Genomic DNA, 24,661 nt, shown 5'->3' with positions numbered 1-24,661 from the left:
GACCATCACAAAGCAAGAGACCTGAGAGCTAGAATGGCGAAGCTCACCACCCATATATCCCTCTGCTTTTCAATTAGCCTGACATGTGATTATCGGCCAGGTTGGCACAATTAACTAACTCAGTGAGTGGGCAGAGAGAGTCTCCTGCCTCCAAGGAGGAATACCAAAGTTCCCAGAATCCTCAGGAGAAGGCCATGTCCACACAGAGGGCTCATTACCTATATCCTGATTGATAGGCTAGACTCCACCCCTACACTCTTAATCCTCAAATTGACACCAGGTTATGTAACTACCCCAGCTACCAACAAGAAGTAATCAACAAGACTGAGACTCTGATTTGAGCATGGAAACTCCAGAACTGTGAGACAATACAATCCTATTTTTCAAAGACACTCACTTGTGGTATTTGTGTTATGGCAAAGGTAGGTAACTAAAACAAAAATCAGGAGGATTGAGATTGCTGGGGATGGGGAACTGTCACATTGAAGAGTCATGTCAGGGTAGATATCATTGAGAATGTTGGAACAAAAAACTGTAGAAGGTAAGATAGTGAGCCCTGAGGATAACTGGAACAGAAACATCTAGGCCAAGAGACCTTCCAGGACAAAGGCCATCTACTTCACAGGTTGAAAGAAGGGTGGGCTGCAGGAGAAACTGTATTGGAGAGAGTGATGAGATGAATAGCAGAAGAATGGGCAGGGGTGGTGGTTGTTCTTTTTAAACAATCTTTTTATTGGAGCTATCACAGATATTATAACAATCTATAATTCAATTAGATCAAGCATAATTGTACAATTGCTGCCACCATCATTTTCAAAACATTTTCTTTCCTCTTGAACTCTTTGATGTCAGTTCCCCATTATCCCCTCCTCCCCCACCCTCCCACCAGGAATAAATATATATCCATATATATATTCCATATCTTATATTATCCAGTGTATCCGTTCACCTACAATTCTGTTATTTGTTCCTCTCGAGTGGGATTATACAGTCATCATTACTATCAGTCTGCCCTTGACCCCCATCTCTTCCCATACCTGGAGATGGGGTCTTTGTGGGTCCTTGCAGGCAGTCTTAGGGTTTTGACTTCTTATCACAAAGGACTGGAGACCATTGCAGGGTCTGGGCACTGCAATGACAAGTTCTGACTTACAACTTTAAAGGAGTACTCTGGCACCAATAGTTTGCTTTGAGCTACTTACAGAAAGGTTAGTAGTTCAAACCCACCTGTCGAAGAGATGCCTGAGAGTCTGCTTTGAAAAAGATTACAACCAGAAAAATCATATAGAGCTGCTCTACTGCTTAACACATGGGGTCAAAATGAGTCAGAATCAGCTCAAGCACAGTTGGGTTTTTTTCTAGTTGTCATGCTGAGAAATCTATTGCTAAAAGATGCTGAAACACATCATTGATACAATATAATTCCACACATATGAAAAATAAAGCCATACATATATTTTAGGTGTGAGAAAAAATCTGTATATAAAGACAATGCTCATAGATAAGCATAGTTGTGAGTTCACAGCAAATCATCTGGAAGGACATGTACAACAAATTTAATAGGAGGGAGGGAGTTGGAAGGGGATCAAAGCGAAACTTTTGCTCTGTTCTATTTATAACATTTTGCATTGCTTGTATTTGTTCTTTTTTTATTCCAGCAAGCATGTGTTTCTTCTGTAATAACAAAACTATTTCTTTAGACACATACCCAACTTCCTGTTTTTAAGACTGAAAGCTCACCCTATGTCTATCAAATTATTTACAAACTCATTGCCATGATAGGTCTTTGGGGGTTAAACTGAAACTATTTGAAACAGTGGATACCCTCAAAAATCTATTTAAATATAGAAACTTGGGTCTAGAGGATTTTCTTTCTCTCTGGAACTCGATGTAATAAGAATAAAAGAATTTGCTACTTTAATATAAAACTACAATTACAACATAAGGAACAAAGATATGAAGTGGCCTAGAAAGTGGTCTTCAAGAGAGAGTATGGTTTTATACACAAGCTCACCAGCTCCAACTTACACCACGTTCAATTGACCCCAAGTCCTACTTACAGTCAGTTTTTTCTCGTTTTTATGTTTTATTAGTGATATATACTCACATCATGTTGCATCATTTAATTTGCTGATTTTATCATTCCGGAATGTCACTTGCTGTTTTGTGAGTGGCTATTCAAAACACTGCCTGGTAGCAGCATATGGCCTGGTCTACGCTGAGGTTTTGTCAGTGACGGAGTCGTAAGGGACACATAGTTGGGCAATGTTCAACTCTAATGATAATATACGACAACTGAACTGCACAAGTGCCCAAAAGCAATGCCCACTTGCTGAGCTATGTGAACACACCGCAAACCTTTGTTCAAGATAATATGATGGAAGAGATAGGTGGGGATATCATGCATTTGGCAATAACACTGAATTTGGAACTTGACATCATGAATATGGGACAGTTCATAGGTCGCGAAGAAGGGGAATTGACAAATTTGAACTGGATTAACTTTGGAGAGAAAAGAAATGCTGAAGGAGAAAGACAGGATCATGAAGAAGGTTGTAGAAAAGGTTTCGCAGTAAAATAATTAGTGGAAGTATTTTCTAAACTCAATTGAGGGCTGCAGTTGCTCTAAAACAGCAGTTCTCAACCTTTGGGTCATGACCCCTTTGGGGGTCAAACTACCCTTTCACAGGGGTTGCCCAAGACCATCAGAAAACACATAAATATTTCACAATATATAATTACATATTGTTTTGTGATTAATCACTATGCTTCAATGATGTTTAATTATGTTCAATTTACAGCAATGAAAATACATCCTGCATATCAGATATTTACATTATGATTCATAACAGTAGCAAAATTATAGTTATGAAGTAGCAACGAACATAATGTTATGGTTGGTGGTCACCACAACGTGAGGAACTGTATTAAAGGGTCGTGGCATTAGGAAGGTTGAGAACCACTATAACTCAAAGTACACTTAATAGGAACACTAATTTAGGTCTCTCCAGGATGCCCAAACTGCCATTTGACATGGTGTAAATGAAAGAGTGAATAATTCTTTGGGAAAGGGTTACAGAGAGGGAAACACTGTCTTCAGAAATACACAGACCTCCATAGAGCATATGTTGAGAAACAATAGCTTCATATTTTCATATCCATGTTTAACAAAGACTTCTATCATTTTGCAGCAATACTTTACTTACCTTCATAGCTATATGTTTATATACAGTGTTAGTCTGGGTTGACTAGAGAAACAATTTCAGGAACACTCATATGTGTGTAAGAGAGAGTTTTATACCAAAGAGTAATTGTATATTAAGAAAACATCCCAGCCCTGTCCAGTTCAAGTCCATAAGTTCAATATCAGCCCTTATATCCAATACCAGTCTATAAATTCCTCTTGAGACTCATGCAACAGATGCAATGACACTGAATTCAGGAAAATCACAAGCCAGTGGGTGGAAAGTCTTGTGGATGCAGTGGTGGTGGAAGTATCTTAGCACTGGCGTAGGTCTCCATGTGGCTCCTCCAGCTCCAGGGCTCTGGCTGCATCAGAGTAGTTCCATCTGGCTTGTCAGCAGGAAGACGAAGCAGAGAGTGTGAGTCTGGCCTCCAGTAAACTGTCTCCTTAGCACCTCCAAATGAGGTAATCAAAGCTGTGACCTGATTGACAGGCTAAACTTCACCCCTTCATTCTTAATAGGCTCAAGTTGTCACCAGATTATATAACTACCACAACACCCAAAGATAAATAAAGACCAGATTTATCAAGATACGGAGAGTAAAAGGCAATCATAATGAAAATTGAAAAAGAAAAGTATGTATTTGACTACATCAGATTTGAGTTATGGAAATAGAACTCCATTGTGATTTTTGAACTGCCTGAATTTTAGAGGTAAAATATGAGATGATGAAATCAGGACACAGGGTACTAGGGTAGGCAGTATGCAGCTCAAGTGGCTGCTCCATCTCCCAGTCTTTGCAGAGGGATGTGGGGGATGACGGGATCATGAGCTGTCTACCTGAGAACTGAGTCTCTTGCATCTCATCCATCTCCCCTGCAGACTCTTGCCACCTATGTGGCTATAGAAGCCATTTTTTCAGCATGCCCTAAAAACAAACTGTCATTGACTGGACTCATTCTGTTATAGAAGAGATCTTTCTTCTGAGGTACCCCTGGGTGGATTTAAGCCAACAACCTTACAGTTAGTAAATGAGCACTTCACTGTCTCCACCACCCAGAGACACTTTTGGCATGCCACATAACTTGAATCACACTCAGATTTCACGTTTAAAAAAATCATTGTATTGGGGGCTCATATAGCTCTTATCACCATCCATCCATCCATCCATTGTGTCAAGCACATTTATACATATGTTGCCATCATCATTTTCTAAACATGTTCTTTCTACTTGAGCCCTTGGTATCCACTCTTTTTTTCCCTTCCTCCTCCACCCTCCCTCCCTCTTGAACCCTTGATAATTTATAAATTACTATTATTTTTTCATGTCACGTTGATTTGTTGCCGTGTGCCCTGCACCATTTCTCTGTCTTGTCCTTATTGTTAGTTGTCATTGAGCATTGCCCTTGGTTTTGTAATATTAACCAGTCCTTATGCAATGTGTAGTTGCATTTCAACTACTGAATTACATCAACCTCATATTTTTCACTATCTGAAAAGCAGGCACCATCTCACAGTCAACACAATGGATGCTGTTATCCAGCAGCCAGCAAGACTAGTTATCCTTCTCTGTGCTTGTGTGACATTGTAACAACTGCTCATATTGCCACCAACTCACCCTAGATTCGATGTCTGTAGTGGATGTAGTACACCTGAATTTGTTTTATAAAACTGTGTTGTCCAATATGATAGAAAATAATCACATGTGGCTTTTAAGCTCTTGAAAGGGGGTAGTCCACATGGTAATATAAAAACAGAATGAAAATATACCACTAATTATTTGTTATGATGATTATATATGCTGTGTTAGGTAAGGTTTTGTATCAACTTGGCTATATTTGGCAGTTAAGATCTATCAATGTCCCATGATGATGATATCTCTTCAAGGATGAGGCCTGCTTCTAATATAAGTAGATGTAATGGAAAACCTTGATTGATTTTTGCTGCATGTGGATCCTGCATTTGGCTTGTGGACATCTGGTTCTTTGGACTTGAGCCAATGGCTTGTCATATTGTCTGCTGCTCCTGGAAGTCATTGATAATCACAAACCTAACTGGCTGATCCTAGATTCATTTACCTCTACAAGCACAACCTGCTGGCTTCCTGCTGAGTTAGGAAAAGCCCCCAGCCTAACACATGACCCACTGAGTTGAAACTTGCCTGGACTTTGAACTTGGGTTCCCTTACAATTGTGTGAGCCATTTTCTTGATATAAATCATTCTCTATATACATGTATAAACTACACTGGTTTTATTTCTTTAGTGAATGAGCCTAAGACACATACTAAAATGATATTTTTAGATGCTGTTATTGTTTGCTGTTAGGTGCCAATGAGTCACTTCCAACTTAGAGCCACCGTCAGTGCAACAGAAAACTGCTCCGTCATTCACCATCCTCATGATTGTTCCTATGTTTGAGCCCATTGTTGCAGCCATGGGTCTGTCCATCTCATTGATAGCCTTCCTTTTCTTCACTGCTCCTCCATTTTAATAAGCATGATGTCCTTTTCCAGAGACTGGGTGTCTCTTAACAAGTCCAAAATACATGAGACGAAATCTTGCCATCTTTGCCTCTAAGGAGAATTCTGGTTATACTTCTTCCAAGACAGATCTGTTGGTTCTTTTGGCAGGCCATGGTACTTTCAATATTATTTGACAAAATAATCATTGAAATGTATCCGTTTTTCTTCCATTTTCCTTATTCATTGTTCAACTTTCATTCACATTCATATGAGATGATTGAAAATACCATGGCTTGGGTCAGACACACCTTAATCCACAAAGTCACATACTTGCTTTTCAACACTTTAAAGGGGTCATGTGCATGTTTTAGATATATTGGGTTAAATAAAATATTTAAAGTAATTTTGTCTATTTCTTTTATTTATTTCTAATGTGGTGGTTAGAAAATTTTAAAACACGTGAGTGCCTCTATTTCCCAACAATATTCTATAGGACAGCAGTGGTCAAAAGCAATAAATTCTGATTTAGCAATGGTCAAAGATAGGCAATGGTATATGATACCATTATCATATACCAATGTACCATATCATATACCAATCAATGTCTAAATATGTACAAAGCACTCTTTCAGCACATATAAAGTAAAAATGATGTGGTAACACAAAAAGTCAGAGTATAATTAGCAGCCTTTTCTTTCTTAGTGAATAAATAGTAGTGAAGTTCCATGTGCCCGTGGATGCAGCAAGCAGTTAATGTGCTCAGCTGAAAGGTTGGAAGTAGTACCTCGGAAGAAAGGCCTGACTATCTCCTTCTGAAAATTCAGCCATAGAAAACTCTTTGGATAATGTGTAATGCCTTGGGTCTTAAAAGCTTTAAGTATCCATCTGAGACACAATTGAACTCAATTAGCCTTAAGAAATGAAAAAAGAAACAGAGTCAGGGATAGGAAGAGGTAAATGAGGCAAGTGCCTGTTGGCCTCCATGCACAACTAACTCTCTGTGATAAGACCAGAACTAGATGGTACTCAGTTACCATTACTGAATATTTTAATCAAAAATATTTTTATAGAAGAATCATGATCGAAAGGTGAGGGATGTGACAGAATTACCTTGGACTGGAGATTGTGTGGAGTCATGGAGGCAGATGAACCCCTGAAACTATTGCCCTGAGATAATCTTTAAGCCTTAAACCAAAAATATCCCCTGACATATTCTTACAACAGTTTAGCTTAACTAGTAAGACCTGTTTGCTTTGATCATGCTCTTTTAAGGACTATCCTATGGGATCAGATTGACACCACCCCTGAAAGATTTCACAGGAACCTTAGCAGGCAGGAAGGAGGAGGGTGAGGGTGGTTTCACAGCTTGAAGATTGTAATCGATGTCCCTGAATTCTGCTGGTCCATTGGGGTCTATTTGGCTTGTATATTCTCAACAACAAAATTATTTTTAAAAGGAAATTACAGATCACAGTTCTTTCTATTTTGAAATATGTAGGTTTGCTCTGAGTAGGAGCTGATTCATCAACAACTAATTTGTGTATATATGCCTAAAATCCAGTCTCAGAACTAGGAGGTCAGCAACACTACCCAAGACCTTTGGCTTGTCCCCAATTCCTTCTTCACTCCTCCTGTTTCCACTGATAACCACCCTCCTCAGCCAGTGTTTCACCTTTTCTTTGCCTCCCCGCTCCCTGTTTCAGTTTTCTTACATATATATCTCCCTATGCACAGCACAATGTCATTTGTGTATGTGTCTGAACTTGATATAAACAGAAACATACTATGTAAGATTTCTCCTACCGCTTGCTTCTCACTTTTCTTGTTGTTCTTGGATCGATTGGAATAGAGTTTTCTTTCACTTGCTTCCACGCCATTCTAATTGATCCATTTAGGAGGCTATCAGTGAGCCTTCTTTACAATTTTGGCAAGTAAAAAGAAAAGATTTGTATTTAAAATAAAAAGATTATATAAAGTAATTATTTTTGCAATTTGCTGTGTATAAAGCAAGTATTTTTAAAAAGTGTTTTATTGCGTTTATATAACTTATATATAAACATTTGACAGTGCAACAACTTTTGAATGTGCCATTCCATTTATTACATTTACCATGTTGTGAGAACATCACCACAAGTCAAGGAATCAGACAGCTCAGTCCTCTGTAGAGCAATTCAGGCAACCCGGCCCCAGGCACCAAACAGCAAGGCAGGTCACCAACAGTCACATGGTGCCACATGGAGCCTTGATGGCGTAGCAATTCAAAACAACCAGCAGCTCTTTGGGAGAAGGATTTGGCTTCCTACTCCCATAAACAGTTACAATCTCAGAAATCCACAGTGTGTTGCTATGAGTCAGTGTTGACTCAAGGGCAGGGAGTTGAATTTATCCATTTATCCATTGCCATGTCATTCCACCACCTATAAAAGGAACTCACTGCCTCCTAAGCAAAGGCCCCACTTTCCCCTTCCCTTCACTCCTGGCAATCACTAACACACGTTGGTCTCTACACATTTGAAAAGAAATGCTTTTTCCTATCTCTCTTCAAGTAATCTTAAAGGTATTTCAGTGCTAGGCCAGTTTCTACATCCAACAGTTACCTTTTGACTTCATTTTGATCAAATTAGAAAATCACAACTTTTAGGGCTCCTGGAATGTAAGTTAGTATTTTAGTGGTCCTGCCACATTCATACCAAACATTCGAGACTGAGTCTTTTTGACAGTAGCTGAATGCTGGCTGTTTCAGCTGAGGAAATCGTGGTAAACAGATGGTTTAACCACACTTTGGCTGTGGGAAGTGTTTGGTTCTGGAAAGCATTTCTTCAGGTTTTCTTGCAACTTGCAATTTTAAATGACATGGTATGTTAGACAGGGTTCTCTAGAGAAACAAGACCAGGACACTTATGATTATATATATCATACAAAATAAACAGCTAATTAGTCTATACAACAGTACAAATGGCTCAGTGCAACTCACTTCTGTGAGGCAGCTAATACACTGGCAGTCCTTCAAGTCTTGAGGGTCACCGGGAGCAAGTCAAGGAATCAGACAGCTGAGTCCTCTGTAGAGCAATTCAGGCAATCCGGCCCCAGGCACCAAACAGCAAGGCAGGTCACCAACAGTCAGCCAGATGACAGGGTCCAACAGTCCCCGGCTCAAGTGATGTATGCTTCAGTAGCGTGGCAAAGCAGTCTCAAAGGAACCTCAAACTATTGCGACACAGTACATGGGTGTGGTGTCCCGCAGGTAGTGTAGCTTGCAAGTTGAGGCAGAGAACCAGCTAAGGCAGCCGCACACTGGTCAGATCATCAAAGAGCAAGAGACAAGAAAGGCAAGGCTCATGGAGCCATTTATCTCTCTGCCCTTCAGTTAATCCCACATGTTTTCATTGGCACAATAAACCTACTTATCACACATGGAGAGCCTTGGTGGTTCCCTGGTAGATTTCTCACTTTGGGTGCAGGAAGGAGTTCACTCCAGCCAGTACATCTCATGCTCAGTCACCACCCATCTGTCATTAGAGGCTTACATATTGCTAAAATGCTGAACAGGTTTTAGTAGAGCTTCCAAAAAGAGATGGGCTAGGAAGAAAGGGCTGCTGATCTACTTATGAAATTCAGCCAATGAAAACTCTATAGATCATGGCCGTCTGATCATGAATATGGTGCAGAATTGAGCAACATTCCATCCTGTTAACCTTGAGCGAGGGGCCAACTTGACAGCAGCTAACAGCAACAGATTATATGCCACTTCTTCCACAGAAGGGGGAAGAAATCCCACAATTCAGCCATATTCACTACTGTTTGCTCTTCTTAAGAATTCCTGATAGTTTATTATCCATATCAAGAATCAAGATTTTAACTAATCACAATGATCTACATATAACCCCCACCCTGGGGAACAACAACAGAAAAGTGGGTAAAGGGAGACATCGGTCCGTGTAAGGCATGAAAAAAGTAATAATTTATAAGTTATCAAGGGTTCAGGAGGGAGGGTGGGTGAGGGGGAAAATCAGCTGATACGAAGGGCTCAAGTAGAAAGAAAATATTTTGAAAATGATGATGACAACATATACACAAATGCGCTTGACACAATGGATGGATGTATGGATTGTGATAAGAACTCTATGAGCCCCCAATAAAATGATTTTTTAAAGACTCAAGATTTTTCAGTCCTGGTGTATAGGTTCAAACTGTGCAATTGACTGATGGTGTGGTGAAAACACACCCTGAAAACAGCCACTCCAAGCCAGAAAACTGGTTTGATTGGAATTAGCAAGACAGGAGCAAGGGTTTGCTTGTTTCGTTTTTTTTAAAATCTCGTTTCTCTTTTCAAAAACTTTGACAAAGACATGTCTCTCAACCTCTAGCTTTCCTGAGTATGAAAACAGCATATGAGTACAGCATCATGTTTATGTGTTATTTAAAGAATAAAAATGAAAGGAACCAGATCACAATTAATACACAATTGAGACAGAATATTATCAGCACTTCAGAAACTGTAACTCCCCTCCCTAAAGGAATTCCCTCCCTCAGACCCCAGGGGACCACCATGCTTTAGTTTTGCAGACATTCCCATTTGCATTTTCCTGCTTTTGCTTTCCCCATCAATACCTGCATTCCTAACACAGTCCAGCTTACTTTGGAAATGGCATAGAAAAATGTTCCTCTCTGTGTGAGAGGAACACACAACTTTGCCTTAGTTCGATGCAAGTTCCCAGAAGAAAGTGACCTACATGGAGTCCCCGGATTCTCTTGGGGTTTCAGCTTCCCACTCAGTTCCCAGAAAGTTCCTTTTGGAAGTCAAAGGGCAAGGTTATGGTTGAGTCATAAGTTGGCACTCAGAAGGACAATAGACTGGGCCAGCAATGGAAATCCTGCAAAAACATGGTCAGGGAAGGGTGCTTTTTTGTATTAACTCTATTTCACACTTCTAAGCTCAAGAAAAGCAAGGATGTTACTTGAAGACTAAGGTGTGCCTTATTCAAGCCATGGTATTTTCAATTGCTTCATATGCAGGTAAAAGTTGGACATGGAATAGGGAAGACCAGAGAAGAATTGATGCATTTGAATTATGGTGCTGGTGAAGACTATTGAAAGTACAATGGACATAAAAAGAAAGTACAATGGACTTCCAAAAGAACAAATCTGTCTTGAAAGAAGTACAGCTCCTTAGAGGAAGAGTGCTCCTTAGAGGCATGGATGGTGAGACTTGTCTTACATACTTTGGACATGTTATCAGGAGAGACCAGCCCCTGGAGAAGGACATTGAGCTTGGTAAAGGGGCAGTGAAAAGGAGGAAGGCCTTTGATGAGATGGACTGACCCCGTGACTGCAACAATGGGCTCCCGCAGAAGAACAATTGTAGAATGGACCAGGACGGGGCAGTGTTGCATCTGCTGTCCATAGGGTCCCTGTGAGTGGGAACCGACGTGATTGCGCTTCCGAAGAAAGCTCAGGATGGCTTCCCTGCAGGCTCAGAATAAAACATGGCACCCTAATGTGTGTCAGAGTAGAACGGTACTCCATTTTCAGGGGTTGATTTTTCAGACGCAGATTATCAAGACTTTCTTTGGAGAGGCCTCTGGATTGGGTTCCAACCTTCAACTTTTCAGTTAGCAGCTGAGCATGTTAACTGTTTGCACCCTCGGGGAATCTTCTGAAGCAGAACATCATACTTGGTATGGTAGAAGGTTATCGAAAATGAGAACCTTTAATGGATTGGCATTGTGGCTGCAATAGGCTCAAACAAAACCATTGTGAGTGTGGTAGGGCATCGGGGGAAAAGGTGGCCATTTGGACTGAGCATGTGCAGAATCCCTGCAATATCTTGGGACTACATTTCCCAGGAATGCTTGCTACCCACAGTGGAACTTCCTTCTTCCCACGAATATTTAAAAGCCTGTTTTTCACGTGGCCAAGGAGGAGAGAAAAGTGTCAGAGAGCCTGCCATGGAGGCTGCTGTGGTGATTTCTATCTGTCCTAGGAGGTTCTTAATAAAATTCTGTATGTGAAAACCTCATTCTGTGTCTCTCAAAGTAAGTCTTTACTTTGGGAAGGGAAGCACCTAAAGCTCCAGTAACATGAGGATGGCACAAGACCAGGCAGTGTTTCCATCTGTTGTCTGCTCAAGAGCACCTAGCAACACCATCATCATTTCCAAAAGGTCTTCTCATATGGAATCAGAATCCAACAGTGTGATGTGAATGCCCCCTTGGTGCCAGCTTCCTTTACTCCCAGAGCCACAGCCTGCCTCCTGTGCCAACTACAAACATTTCTTAAGAGCTGGTACTGGGGCACTTTACTTCATGTGTCCACAGCCTGGCTCCTGTAATAATTTTTGTTGCCATTTTTTTATGGTGTTAAAAAATATACATATAACAAAATTGGTCATTTTTGCCATTTTTAGAAGTGTGAAGCAGCGACATTAATGATACTCACTACACTGTGCTACCATCACCATTATCTTTCCCACAAGTTTGCCGTCACCTCCCACCTCCCACCCTCCCAGTCCTGGTAACCACTGGTAAGCTTCTGTCTCTATGTCTTTGCTTCTTTTAGACATTTCACATCAAAGGACTCTTAGGCTATTAGTTCTTCTGATTTATTTCACGTAGCACCATGTTTTCAAGGTTCATCCACATTGGTGTGTTTATCAGAAACTTATTTCTCTAGAGGAGTAATACTCCATTGTATGAATATATGGTACTTCCTCTTGTTTATCCAGCCAGCTGTTGATATTTCCTCCGTTAAGCTATTGTGAACAGCCCGGCAATGAATATTCGTGTCCCTCCATACCTTTTCACCGGGTTTCAAAGCATCGGGTGTTTTTCTTCCTTATGTATCTACAGTCAGTTCTCCATCTCCATAGGCTCCCCATCCACCAGTTCAAACAACCATGATTGAAAACATTCATCAGTTAAACTTCCAGGAAGAAGAACTTGACTTTGCCACCATGCTCCAAGCACTGTATTGAATCCAGTCAAATGCAAGGATGTGGAGGCGCAGCCTGTTGTAGTCGCCTGACATCTCACAGGTCCCCAGCTTTTCTCCAGCACCCGCTGTTGGAGTTCAATTAGTAGCTCATTTATTTGAAATTTATGTTTGTGCATTCTTTGTTTCGCTGAAAATCTTACTTCTAAAAGTGGTCAAAGTCATCCCTCAAAGGTTTCTAGGGAGGGTAGAATGTTACTTCCATAGTACTTACATTGTATTAGACATTACAAGTGACCTAGAAATGATTTATTATTTTTTTAAAGCAGAAAACAGTTTCTTTACAAAGGAAAGAAAAGCACCTGATGCAGCAGTAAAATGATTTAAAGTATCCAGAAGCTATGTGTAGGTTACATACAAACACTGCATCGTTTTATAGAAGGGTCTTAAGCATCCATGGATTTTTCGTATCTGTGCAGAGTCTTGGAACCTTGTATACAAAGGATGCAATGTTTATATCAAAAAGTGTACACTACTTCATTGTTGCAATTTAAATGTTTATCTAACTTGTATATTGTTATAGTTGTACCATATTTGTACAATACGATTTTGTATTACGTTATTTTGCCAATAACTTGTTTTGTTTCTCTCTGAATACTGCACATATGATTAACTCAGTTGCTGAGTCCTGTAAAGGAGCTCAAAAAGAACAAGTCTTTGTTCTTTGGCTTCTGCCAAAGATGCAGGCCAGATTGACTTTTTTTTTCCTGTTTAGTGCTTATTCTGAGTTGATTTTCAAAAGTCATGTAGCCAACATTCCTCAAGAAACACACAGGAACCCTCCTCTCTTCCTATCCCTTCCTCTCACAGCATACTCCCAGGAAGATCAGTCACCCAGTATATCCATAGAATTCTAGAAATGTCCATAGAATAAGCTGTTAAATAATTCAAACTTTCTGATTAGTAGGACAAAGTTTAGTTAGCAAAATGATGTTTAAGATGTCTTGTCATTTCTCATGTCTCATGATTTCATAAATGTCAATCAATCAAACTCGTGACCTAGCTTCTCTATAGCTAAGCTCTGTGAAAAAGTCCTTTCACTGCAGTACATTAGCGAATCCTTACAAGGTACTTCCAAGTCCAGATAATATTGTTCCTTCAATACCCTCTTTAATTTTAACAAAAGCTCTATAACAATAAGGTAACATGTACCTGGTTTTATTTCAGTGACTACAGTCTTTGAATAATGTGTTGGGCATTTTTGTCTCTATTCTGTTTGGCATTGAAATCAACCAATTTGCCCTGAGAAGAATTAACACATTTTTGTTCTGGAAGATTCCATTGGTTTACTAGAATGTCATACTTGCTTGTTTAATAATTCAAAAGCTTTAGTGAAATCACTTGGTGAGATTTTATAATTTTTCTCTGGGCACTAAGGCAGGGACAGTTTTGATCGAATAAAATACAATTTCTTCATATTCATTGTGACATTTCCTATTCAGTCTCACTTTCAATCACACACACACACAGTTGCTTAGCTCAGTAAGTACTGATTGAAATTCTGGGGTCAGTCATTCTGTGCATTCATTAGATTATTCTGATTTGTTGGACATGCATTACTATTCCATCACAGTTTTGATTCCTCATTGAACACTGTTGAGTCACATCCCCTGTTTAGAAATGCAATTAAGTCTAATATAACCCAATAGCAATAATAAAGATCACAAATTTAATAGACATAAACAAACAAAAGGTGTGAGGTATATGTTAGCTAAGAGGAACTGTACCTTAACCATGAATGTTATAAGGTCAACCAGATTAACAAAGTCCTTAGGGATAACACTCAATATTTAAATATGCAATGGTTACTGAGAGGAAAATGAGATTACTGTGAAATCACTACAAGCACATATTTCTACTGTACAAAATTAAAATCTATTAGCTAAAAGATTGGCATTTCAAAGCCACCCAGAGGTGCCTTGGAAGATAGGAATAGAGATCTGTTTCCGCAAGATCGCAGTATGAAAAATCTAACAGAACAGTTCTGCTCTACACACATGGGCTGGCCATGAGTCGGCCTTGACTCTCAGGCAATAATAACACCTACTTTTCCTATGAATCCTCCAAGGCACCTGTGGGCCATCTGAGACATAACAGGCTGCATATTTGGGGAATTCATGTCAGGATGAACACTCCTTGGGAAGCACATCAGATCTCATAGAAATGAGGGGTCCTAGCAGACCAGTTGTCCATTTTAATTCCCTTTCCTTTACTTACATTTCTAATAAGTTGGAGACTCTATTAAGTCCAACAAGGCAACATCTTGACCATTCTTCCTTTCTCTCCTGATCACTCTTTGCACAGATGTTAGTCTTTGCTGGCTCATGTCCCTTGTAGTCTGGCTAGCTGTTTTCTTCCAATAGGGTCCACAGACTAGGCACTCCATAATTAGAGGCCTTCCATCTCAGTCCTCATAAGGTGATCTGGATATAGCACAATCGATTGATTATGAGATATAATTTGCCACTATTGATTATAACACACTCAGAACTGGAAACATCCATTAGATTTAGCACTTCAGAGGAGGGGGAGGGTGATAGTCAATGTTATTGGCCAAGAGTTACAAACAGAGCACATTAGGAAGGTATAAATCCCAGAGAATGGGCAGTGAGGACAGCATACACAATGGTGCTGGTGCTTAGGGGAAAAGGAAGCCCACCAATCTGGAGCAGATGCTAGAGGCAAAAACCTGATTGCTTTAAAACGTGTCGCCTTTACAGCTACACATGCCCAACTATTAAAACCACTTTTATAATAGAGGGAAGAGAGTGGATATAAACTAGTTAAATGGAGAAGAAATTGAGTAGTTCATAAAAGCTAACAAATTGTTTTAAACCTGAAAATAAAATAATAAAAAAAATAATTAACTACAAATAAAATGGTAAAACCTGAACCAACTAAAAAGAGAAAACTATAAAAACCTACAAATTGGTAAGATTTTTTTTTAAAGCAAAGGAAAAAATGACAAGAAAACCCACAAACAAACTTAAATCAGCACAGAAAATTACAAAGAACAAAGAAACTAATAGCACCATTAAAAAAAAAGTCCAGCAAAATGATAGCAATAAAATCATACCTGTCCATAGTAATGTAAATGCATTAAATTCACAAATTAAAGGAGACTAGCAAAATGGATGGGGAAATTTTACTCATCAATATGTTGCTTATAGGAAACACCTGTCAGACACAAAGACAAAAACAGACTAAAAATCAAAGGGTGGAAAAAATATTTATCAAGGTAGTCAAAAAGGAAAAAGCAGGAGTTTCTGATAAAAGAGACATAAAAGTAAAAGCCATTATGAGACCCAAATAAGGCCATTGTATAATGACTAAAGCCACAAACAAGCAAGAAAACATAACCATAGACATTAGCAAAGATGTTAATCTACGCAGCAATGGAAGACCCCCAGAGTTGGAGAGACACGTAAACAATACTACAATAATGGTAGGTGTGATAGGTAGTTTTGTGCCCACATGGCACCTGTAAAAAGATGTGGGTGGAGGTTAGCCTGTCAATCAGGTCACAGTTTGATAAACTCCCTTGGAGGTTTGACCAAGATACATAACTCTTTGGAGAGAAATCCCTCTCTCTCTCTGCCTTGACGTTCCTGCTTGCTGAATACCTTGAGAGCTGCCATGTTTCGACTGATGTCTGCTCCACCTGACTTTGCAGTCATTGGCCTGTGATCTTCCTGCATTCTGTATTATTTGCATGTGACTGGGTGAGTGGAAAGAGGGATTTATTGACTAATATCAGAATTATGGACTTGAGTAGGACTGGGCTGGGATGTTTCCCTGATATATAATTACGTCTTGATATAAAGCTCACTTACATACATGTGAGTGTCACTGGATTTGTTTCTCTAGTCAACCCAGCCTAACACAGTAGGATTCTTCAGTACACTACTCTTGAGGAAAGACAGATCAACTGGAATGAAAATTAGCAAAGATACAGAAGAACTAAACAACACAATTGTCAACTTGATGTCTTATACAAAACGCTTTACCTAACAACAGCACATATCCTTTTCCAGCACACATGGAACATCTTTCAGAATAGATCATATGTTAGGCCACAAAGCAAACATCTGTACATTGAAAAACATTGAGATCACAATGCTATCAAATTAAAAGTCAATAATAGGAAAATCAAGCAAAATATTTCAAACATAGGGGCTAGCTCAAAAATCTATAGAAAACTGCAACACGGCAATAAGAAAAACACAAATAATCTTGTTTTCAATTGGGCAGATGACATGACTAGACTGTGACATTCAGGCAGTCAACAATTATGTGAAGAAATGCTCAAGATTATTAACTTTAAGAGAAATGCAAAGTAAAACCACAATGAAATACCACCTGACACTTGCACTGAGAACAAAATTCAAAAAAATGGAAAATAACAACTCCTGGAGAGGATGTAGAAAACCTGGAACACTCATTCACTGCTTGTGGGCGTGCAAAATTATGCATCCACTATGGAAAATGGTATGGGGCTTGCTAAAACGAATGCAAATAGAAATACCACATGGACCTGTAATCTACTTGGTATATATCCCAAGGAAATAAAGAATAGGGCACTAACAGGTAAGTCCTTATTTATCACAGTGCTAAACACAATAGCAAAAAGATGGCAACAAAATGCCCAACTGTGGAGAAATGGTTAAATGAACTCTGGCACATACATAGAATGGAATTTCATGCATCTCTAAAAATTAATGATAACTGTAAAACACCTCATGACATCGAGACCTTTGGGAGACAGTGTAATCAACAAAGCTAATCAATCTCCTAAGACAAAGACTGCATAATACCACTCTTATAAAAGAAAATACAAAGAAAAAATGTTTTCACACTCAAAGAGGCAGACATTGAAGGCTACAGGAGCTGGGAGAGGGGGGAGGGGAAAGAGAAAGTGGAGAAGGGAAAATGATCATTTCAACATATACTTAATAAAAAAATGAAAAACCTAAAACTAAAATAAAAACCACTATTATTGAAATTTTTACAGGCAAAATTAATTTTGTGGTGGAGAGTGTGAAACTCTTGCTTCCTCCTTCCCTGACTTTTAAAATAATCGCTTTTAAGATACAATTTTTGAAAATTTGAGTTTTCTTAGGAAAACTTTGAACCCAATGTAGTAGAGTCTACTACATTCATGGATACATTGTCAGTAAAGGTAAATATCCATATACAAATATCTTCTGTCACACATTCAATCTGCATCTACTCATAGATCACAATTTTTGCAGGATGTTATATATAACAGTAACCACCTCTGTTGCCTTTAACTCTAAGACCACTCAATGTCTGCCTGTGGCCACCATCATTTTATTGCCAATTCCCTCTTTGTATATTTTATATTGTCTTCCCTTCACCAAAGCTACCACATGCCTACGTTCTATCCTTTAACCTATCCACCCTTTCCCTCTCATTCCTGGTAACCATCAAAGAATGTTTCCTTTAATGTGAAAACTTCTGCTTGAATTTTTATAATAATCATACAATATTTGTCCTTTTGTGATAATTTCACTCTGTATAAAGTTTGTCTCGCCTATAAAGTGTTTTGCATCTTCATCATTATTCTTTAAGGCTGTATACTATTCCATTGTGCATATGTATCCATCCTTCCATTGATGGGTGCCAAGCTTGTTTCCATCTTTTTGCTATTGTAATAGTGCTTCAATGAACACGAGTCTGCATATATCTATTTGTGTTACAACTCTAGGATATATAACAAGTAGAAGGATTGGTGGGTTATGTGATATTTCTTCTTCCAACTTCTTGAAGAAGTGCTATACCATTTTTTACAATTGTTATACCATTTACAATCCCACCAGGAAAATATGAGGGTTCCATTGTCTCCACATCCTCACCTGTATTTATTTTTCAGGTTTTCTAAATTTTGCCATCAATCCTGGGATAAGATGATATCTCTTTGTTTTTGTTTTAGATTTCTGCATTTTTTATATTTGCTGACCAACAGAATGTCATATCCTCTACCAATTTTTAAATGGATTGTTTTTTGGGTTTTTTTGGTTGAAGTTTTCTATAAATTTTAGAGTCTCTTATCTGATATGTCATTACTAAAATTTCTCCCAAGCCTAAGGGTTCTCTCTCTTAATTCTTTTGGTGGAATTGTTTGTTGCACATAAATATCTCATTTTAGGAAGTCCGAGTCATCTGGCTTTTCTTCCACTGTTTGACTGTTTTCAGGTATGTTTGATAGTGTATTTATGCCATGTATTAGGAATCGTAAGTATGTTTCTATTTTCACTGATGATCTTTATATTTCTGAGTTTAACATTTAGGTCTTTCATTGCTCTTTGGTTCATTTTGCTAGGTAGTGTGGATATAGGTTCTGTTTCATTTTTCTGCAAATGGAAATCCAGTTTTGTCAGTACCACTTGTTAAAGAGACTATCTCTTCCCCTATGTGATGGCTTTTGGCCCTTTGTCAAAGTCTAGCTGTCCATAGGTACATGGATTTCCTTCTGTGTTCTAAATTCTGTTTCATTAGTCAACATGTGTGTTATCGTACCAGTACCAGGCTGTTTTCACTACTGTGCAGCAAATTTGAGTGGCTGTGTAGCAGATTTTGAGATTGGGGAATGAGATACCTCATGTTTTGCTCTTTTACCTTCTTTCGTAGTGCTCTGTTTATCCAGGTGTCTTTCCTTACTGTATAAATCCAGTCATTAGTTCTTCCATCTCTTTAGAAAACTATCTTGGGATCTGGGTCAGAATTGTATTATACCTGCAAATTGCTTTGGATGATGTTGATATTTTCACAATGTGAAGTCTTCGTATCTGTGAACATGGTATATTTTTCCATTTTATGTAGGCCTCTTTTGGTTTCCTATGGTAGTGTTTTGTAGCATTCTTTTTATGAATCTTTTGTTTCTCTGGTTATACTTATTTATAAGTATTTCACCTTCTTGGTGGCTATTGTAAATTATATTGTTTTTCTTTTCAAAGCTCTCTTTGTTAATGGAAAGGAATCTGATTAATTATTGTATGTTGTTCTGTGTGTGTGTTGTTCTTATACCCTTAAACCCTGACACTTAGCTAAGTCTTTCAATTTAACTCAAAATTAACTCCATTAATTTTCTTGCTGAGTTTTTGGAGTATATATATGCATATATATGTATATATACATGTGTGATACATATGCATATATATATATGTCCTTTATTTATGACAAAGATCGAGATTAGCTCTTGCTCAAAGCCTTCAGTGGCTTTCCCAGCCTCACATTGTACAAATTCATTAGCCTAGACTGCAGAACTTTCTTTTTCCATAGTTTTTATTGGCATAACTTCAAATATCATACAATTTAATCCTTCAACCATTAAGATTTGTGCAATCAGCACCACAATATATTTTTGAACATTTTCTTTTCATATGTGTTGCTAGCTCCCTATTTCCCCACATCCTCCCCTGCCATGCCTTTATACAGTTACTTTCTCTAAAGACCTACTTATCCTGGATTTCATATACAGAAAATCACACAAAATTCAATCAGGATGTAAGTGAACAAACAAAAATGAGGAGACAAAGCATGGGAAAACCTCAATAAAAGGGAAAGCAGAAAATATTGAAAATGGAAACAACTTTAAAAGGAGATGAAAGAAGATCAAATGATAAGGTATTACGTTTTAACCTAACTACATCTAGTCTGCAGAGCTTTTTGCATTCCAAGCACAGTTTATATCTCCATCTGTGTCCACCATGGCTCTTGTTATGGATTGAAGCGTGCCTTCTCCACCCCCAATATGTTTGAATTTTAGCTCTGTGGTACTTGCAGAATCTCTTGTCAACTTGAGCAAAGGGGTGGAGTCTGGTCAGTCAATGAGACCTCTGTGTGGGCATGGCCTTCTCCTGAGGATTCTGGGAACTCCTGTCTTCCTCCTTGGAGGCAGGACACACACTCTCTCTGCTTCATCTTCCTGCTGACAAGCCACATGGAGCCAGAACCCTGGAGCTGGAGGAGCCACATGGAAACCCATGAGAGTGCTGAGGTGCTTCTACTGCCACTGGATCCACACCCACTGGCCTGCGGTCTTCCTGCATTTGGCATCATTGCAAGTATTGTGTGAGTCTGAAGAGGAATTTATAGACTGGTATCAGGCATATAGGCTAATATTGGACCTATGGATTTGATCTGGACTGGGCTAGGATGTTTTCTCAATACACAATTGCTCTTTTATATAAAGCTCTTTCTTATACACATATGAGTGTCTATGAGTTTGTTTCTATAGTCATTCCTGACTAACACAAACCCTATATCCAGGTAACACAGTGATTAAATCATTAGCTGCTAACCAAAAGATCAGCTCTTCCCACTAATATCTCTTTAGGGAAAAAGAAGTGACAAGTTTGCTTTTGTAAAGTACAGTCTTGGAAATCTTATGAAGCAGTTCTTCTCTGTCCTATAGGATCATTATGAGTCAGAATCAATTCCATTGCCATGGGTTTGGTTTGTGGTTTATATCTGGGGATATAATACTGTTTGGATATAGAATTTTGTTATGTTAATGAGTCCATACCAGTTTAGTTTATGTCCTAAATCTAAGTTACAAAAATAGCTGAACAGAAACAGATGCTGGAGGAGACAGATGGCATGTGAAGATTGCCGAGAACCAAAGAACACCTGGGGCCACATACAAGAAAGGAATCAATATTGCTGACATCTTGATTTGGTCTTTTGGCCCTCAGAATAGTGAGAAAACAAAATTTTGGATCTTCAAAGTCACCCTTTTGTGGTCTTTGTATTACAGCTCCACTAAATTACTATGACATTTCTCTCACAATGTTCTGACAGCTCCTAGGCATGTCCCTTAATTTCCTACTACATGTGGTCCTCAACATGGTGGTGGGGGTGGGGGTGGGAGTGGGGGTGTCAGGTTCCAAGCCCCTATACTCATTGTGACAGTCTAATTGTCTACCCTGTCAAAATAACTTTCTATGGAGTTCCCTGTTTCCCTCGTGGTGGTTATTGTTTCCCACTTCTTGGAACCTCTCTACCAACATGGCATTTATTATTTTCCATCCTGTTTACTTCTACTGGAGTCCCTGGGTGGTGTAAAGGGTTAATGCACTCAGCTGCTAACCAGAGGATTGGAGGTTCAAGTTCACAGGGGGTACCTTGGAAGAAAGACCTGGTGATCCACTTAGGAAAACTCAGTCATTGAAAATGGAGCACCATTCTATTTATGGTATCCCAAGGATTCAGAGTGATCATACAACTGCAACAGGTGACCTGTACTTGTCTTATTTCCCACCCACCCCCGCCCCCATTGAGTATGATGGATAGAACATGCTCTGTTAAATCCTTTCTTGATAATCCTGTAGCCTCCATATCCTGTAGACACTATGAAAGCCACTAAGTATGGTGCCTATTACCTGGCATTGTGAGGAGGTGGTCCACAGAGAGTGCTTAGAAAAGTTCCCAGCCCCTTGGAAGTGTTTTTGTAATTGTTAGTTGTTTAGTGACCCTCACCACCACCCCAAGAGCTCTCTCATGTCCTGATACCCTCTTTGCAGAGGGTCAGCTCCCAGGGGGCTGGGGCTATCACATTAATTTTGTTTCCTCTATAACATGAGACACAATGCTTATAGTGAGGGCTCAGTAAACATTTAATGACCAACAAGCTGGAGTTCTGTGACTTCACGTACAAACTGAATTAGATTTTAACGTTAACAGCCACACTTCTTAGAGGGGGCTCCACAGGAGCCCATCAGAAGAAATGTGACAATGACATCTTGTGATATTCGCACTCAGCTTGTTGTCACAAGAGCCGTGGGGAATCAGGCCTGTGCGGAGTCTCCAGTTGTGGCCAAGGATAGTTCCTGTCTTTTCAGAAACAGGGAGGACTGGGATCTAGTGTCGGTGCCAGGGATCTGTTTCTGGTTCACTTAAGGAAGGAAGCAGCACTTGGCCTGTAAGATGGCCTTCCAAAGAAAGAAGCAAGACCCCCAAAGATGAGAACCCAGATAAGGGGACACTGCTCTGCTCAGTTACATAACATGACCTGTGAGTAACTCTAGCTGTGCTCTACTTTTCTGAGCCAGTAGCCCTCTTTCTTTTACCTCCTTTGATACCAAAGAAAACGGTGTATCTGCCAAAACAAACAATAACAGCAAGTCCACTGCCACTGAGTCCATTCTCACAGTCAGGCAGGGGTGAGTTGGGGAGGGAGCCTATTCCCGGGCCTTTATCCTTTCTCTAGGAAACTGGCAATGACTGGGATTTTACCCAATGTGGTAATGTAGTCACCCAACAACCAGCCTTAGTCTTGTGAGTCATCAACACCCAGAAACTACAATTCCATTAAAAAAATAATAATAAGTAACCACCGGATACTGTCTGTGCTTGACTTAATGTTGGAGTATAGAAGCTTTGCAGACAGTTCCCCAGAGAATTTGAGCTGCTCAGAGACTTTACTGGTTGGAATGTAGTTTTAGTGGTGCCCTTAAGGACTGGCAGGTTGGTGGGGGCAGGAAAAGGAGGTAATGTCTGGCAGCTTTGGATGAAAGCCAGTCTGACCAGTTTGTTGTTTTTTCCATCATTCGATTTTGGTCCAAGATAAGGGCCAGCTTGTCCCCTTGAGCAGGTTCTGGGAAAGGAGGGAAGGAATTCTGTTACCATTCTCTGATTTTCTCCTTTTCAGGACCACCTGGTTCTCAGCTCTCATGGGGCTGTGGCCTTCAGGCTGGCTGGCCAAAGGGAAGCAAACAGCATGGGGTGGAGAGAGCCTAGAGAAGTCAGGACTGAGTGTGGCAGAGAGAGAACATGAATGGGAAAGATAGGGGCTGAAGTCCAGAGGGAGAGGACTGGCTGCTTACGGTGGGGAGCCAAAGAGGAGGACTATTGTATAAGGCCAGTGGGAACAGGGCTCCAGTCTTCCGTGACCTGTTGGGAAAGAAGTGAGTCTCCCAGACCCTTTATGTAGAAATGAATCAAGTCTTTTCTCTTAGCCCTGTCTGTTTCTAGCCACCATCATCCTCTCCCAACTCCTCCCTACCAATCCCAGACAACCTTACTTTACGTCTCCTATATACTCATAACACTCTGAAACTCTTACCTATAGCTGACTTACTGCTTGCTGGTTTTACAATGGTCTGTGCACAACCCCCTCCTTCATGAGTCTCTGAGCTCCAGTGGGTAGGGACTGGGTCTTTTTCACCCTGTAGCCTCAGGACTTGTAATGTGAAGATGCCTAAGAAGTATTGAGCAAATGCCCATTGTGACATATAAACATATCCAAGGTTACATCAACAGGCATGTGGCCCCAAGGTCAGGAGATTATCTTCCTATATGAGCGTGATGAGAGGAAAATGGAGGAGGGGAAACCAGGTTAAAACAAGAACAGTAAGCAGCTGAACTGTGAGTATGATTTTTGATTAGCCAAGTTTCTTCTTGTATAGCAGGGATGGGGAAAGTTTTTTTCTCCTAAGGGCCACGTGGATATTTAAAACATAATTGACAATCTATACTAATCAAACATTTAATTAACTCACCCCTATTGTGATGGCTAGAACTGCTTCTCTTTGGTGAGGCTTGTGATGTTAGCTAGTAGTGATGTTTTCACAGGCCATATCTGAGCTGTGGGCTGGACAGTCCCCATCCCTGATGTATAGGAGAGAAGACATGGGCAAAGGAAGGATTTAGGCAATCAACCATAACTGAAACCAAACACATTACTGTTGAGTTGGTTCCAACTGATGGTGACTCGTGTGTGTCAAAGTAGAACTGTGCCACATAGGGTTTTCAGTGGTTGTAATCTTAGGGAAGTAGATGACCAGGTCTTTTTCCTGTGGTATTTGAACCACCAACTTTTTTTTTAATCATTTAATTAGGGGCTTATACATACAATTGTGTAAAGCATATTTGTACATTCATTGCCCTCAACATTCTCAAAACATTTGCTCTCCACTTAAGCCCCTGGCATCAGGTCCTCTATTTTTCCCCTCTCTCCCCAATCCCCCTTCCCTCATGAGCCCTTGATAATTTATAAATTA

At 39.6% G+C, this 24,661-nt stretch overlaps 1 protein-coding gene across 2 annotated transcripts in view; it reads right to left on the bottom strand.

Annotated features, from left to right (window-relative positions):
• The window catches only part of CUNH9orf153 (chromosome unknown C9orf153 homolog), a 32,566-nt gene extending 8,763 nt beyond the window's left edge, over positions 1 to 23,803 (bottom strand). The window contains exon 1 of one of the 2 annotated variants that reach the window (XM_045289437.1): positions 23,725 to 23,803. The gene's annotated coding sequence lies outside the window, so the exon portion shown is untranslated. Of the gene's footprint in view, positions 1 to 1,037; positions 1,117 to 23,724 lie in introns of those variants that run through there. The other variant, XM_045289436.1, reaches the window with a different exon arrangement.
• Positions 23,804 to 24,661: the final 858 nt, after the last annotated feature.

The sequence above is a fragment of the Echinops telfairi genome, unplaced genomic scaffold (genome assembly GCF_000313985.2).
Source record: "Echinops telfairi isolate 266 unplaced genomic scaffold, ASM31398v2 ScPeMD7_27;HRSCAF=92, whole genome shotgun sequence".
Classification (NCBI taxonomy): Eukaryota; Metazoa; Chordata; class Mammalia; order Afrosoricida; family Tenrecidae; genus Echinops; species Echinops telfairi.
Note: the sequence above shows the minus strand (reverse complement) of the source record. Positions and strands in the feature narration are given on the sequence as shown.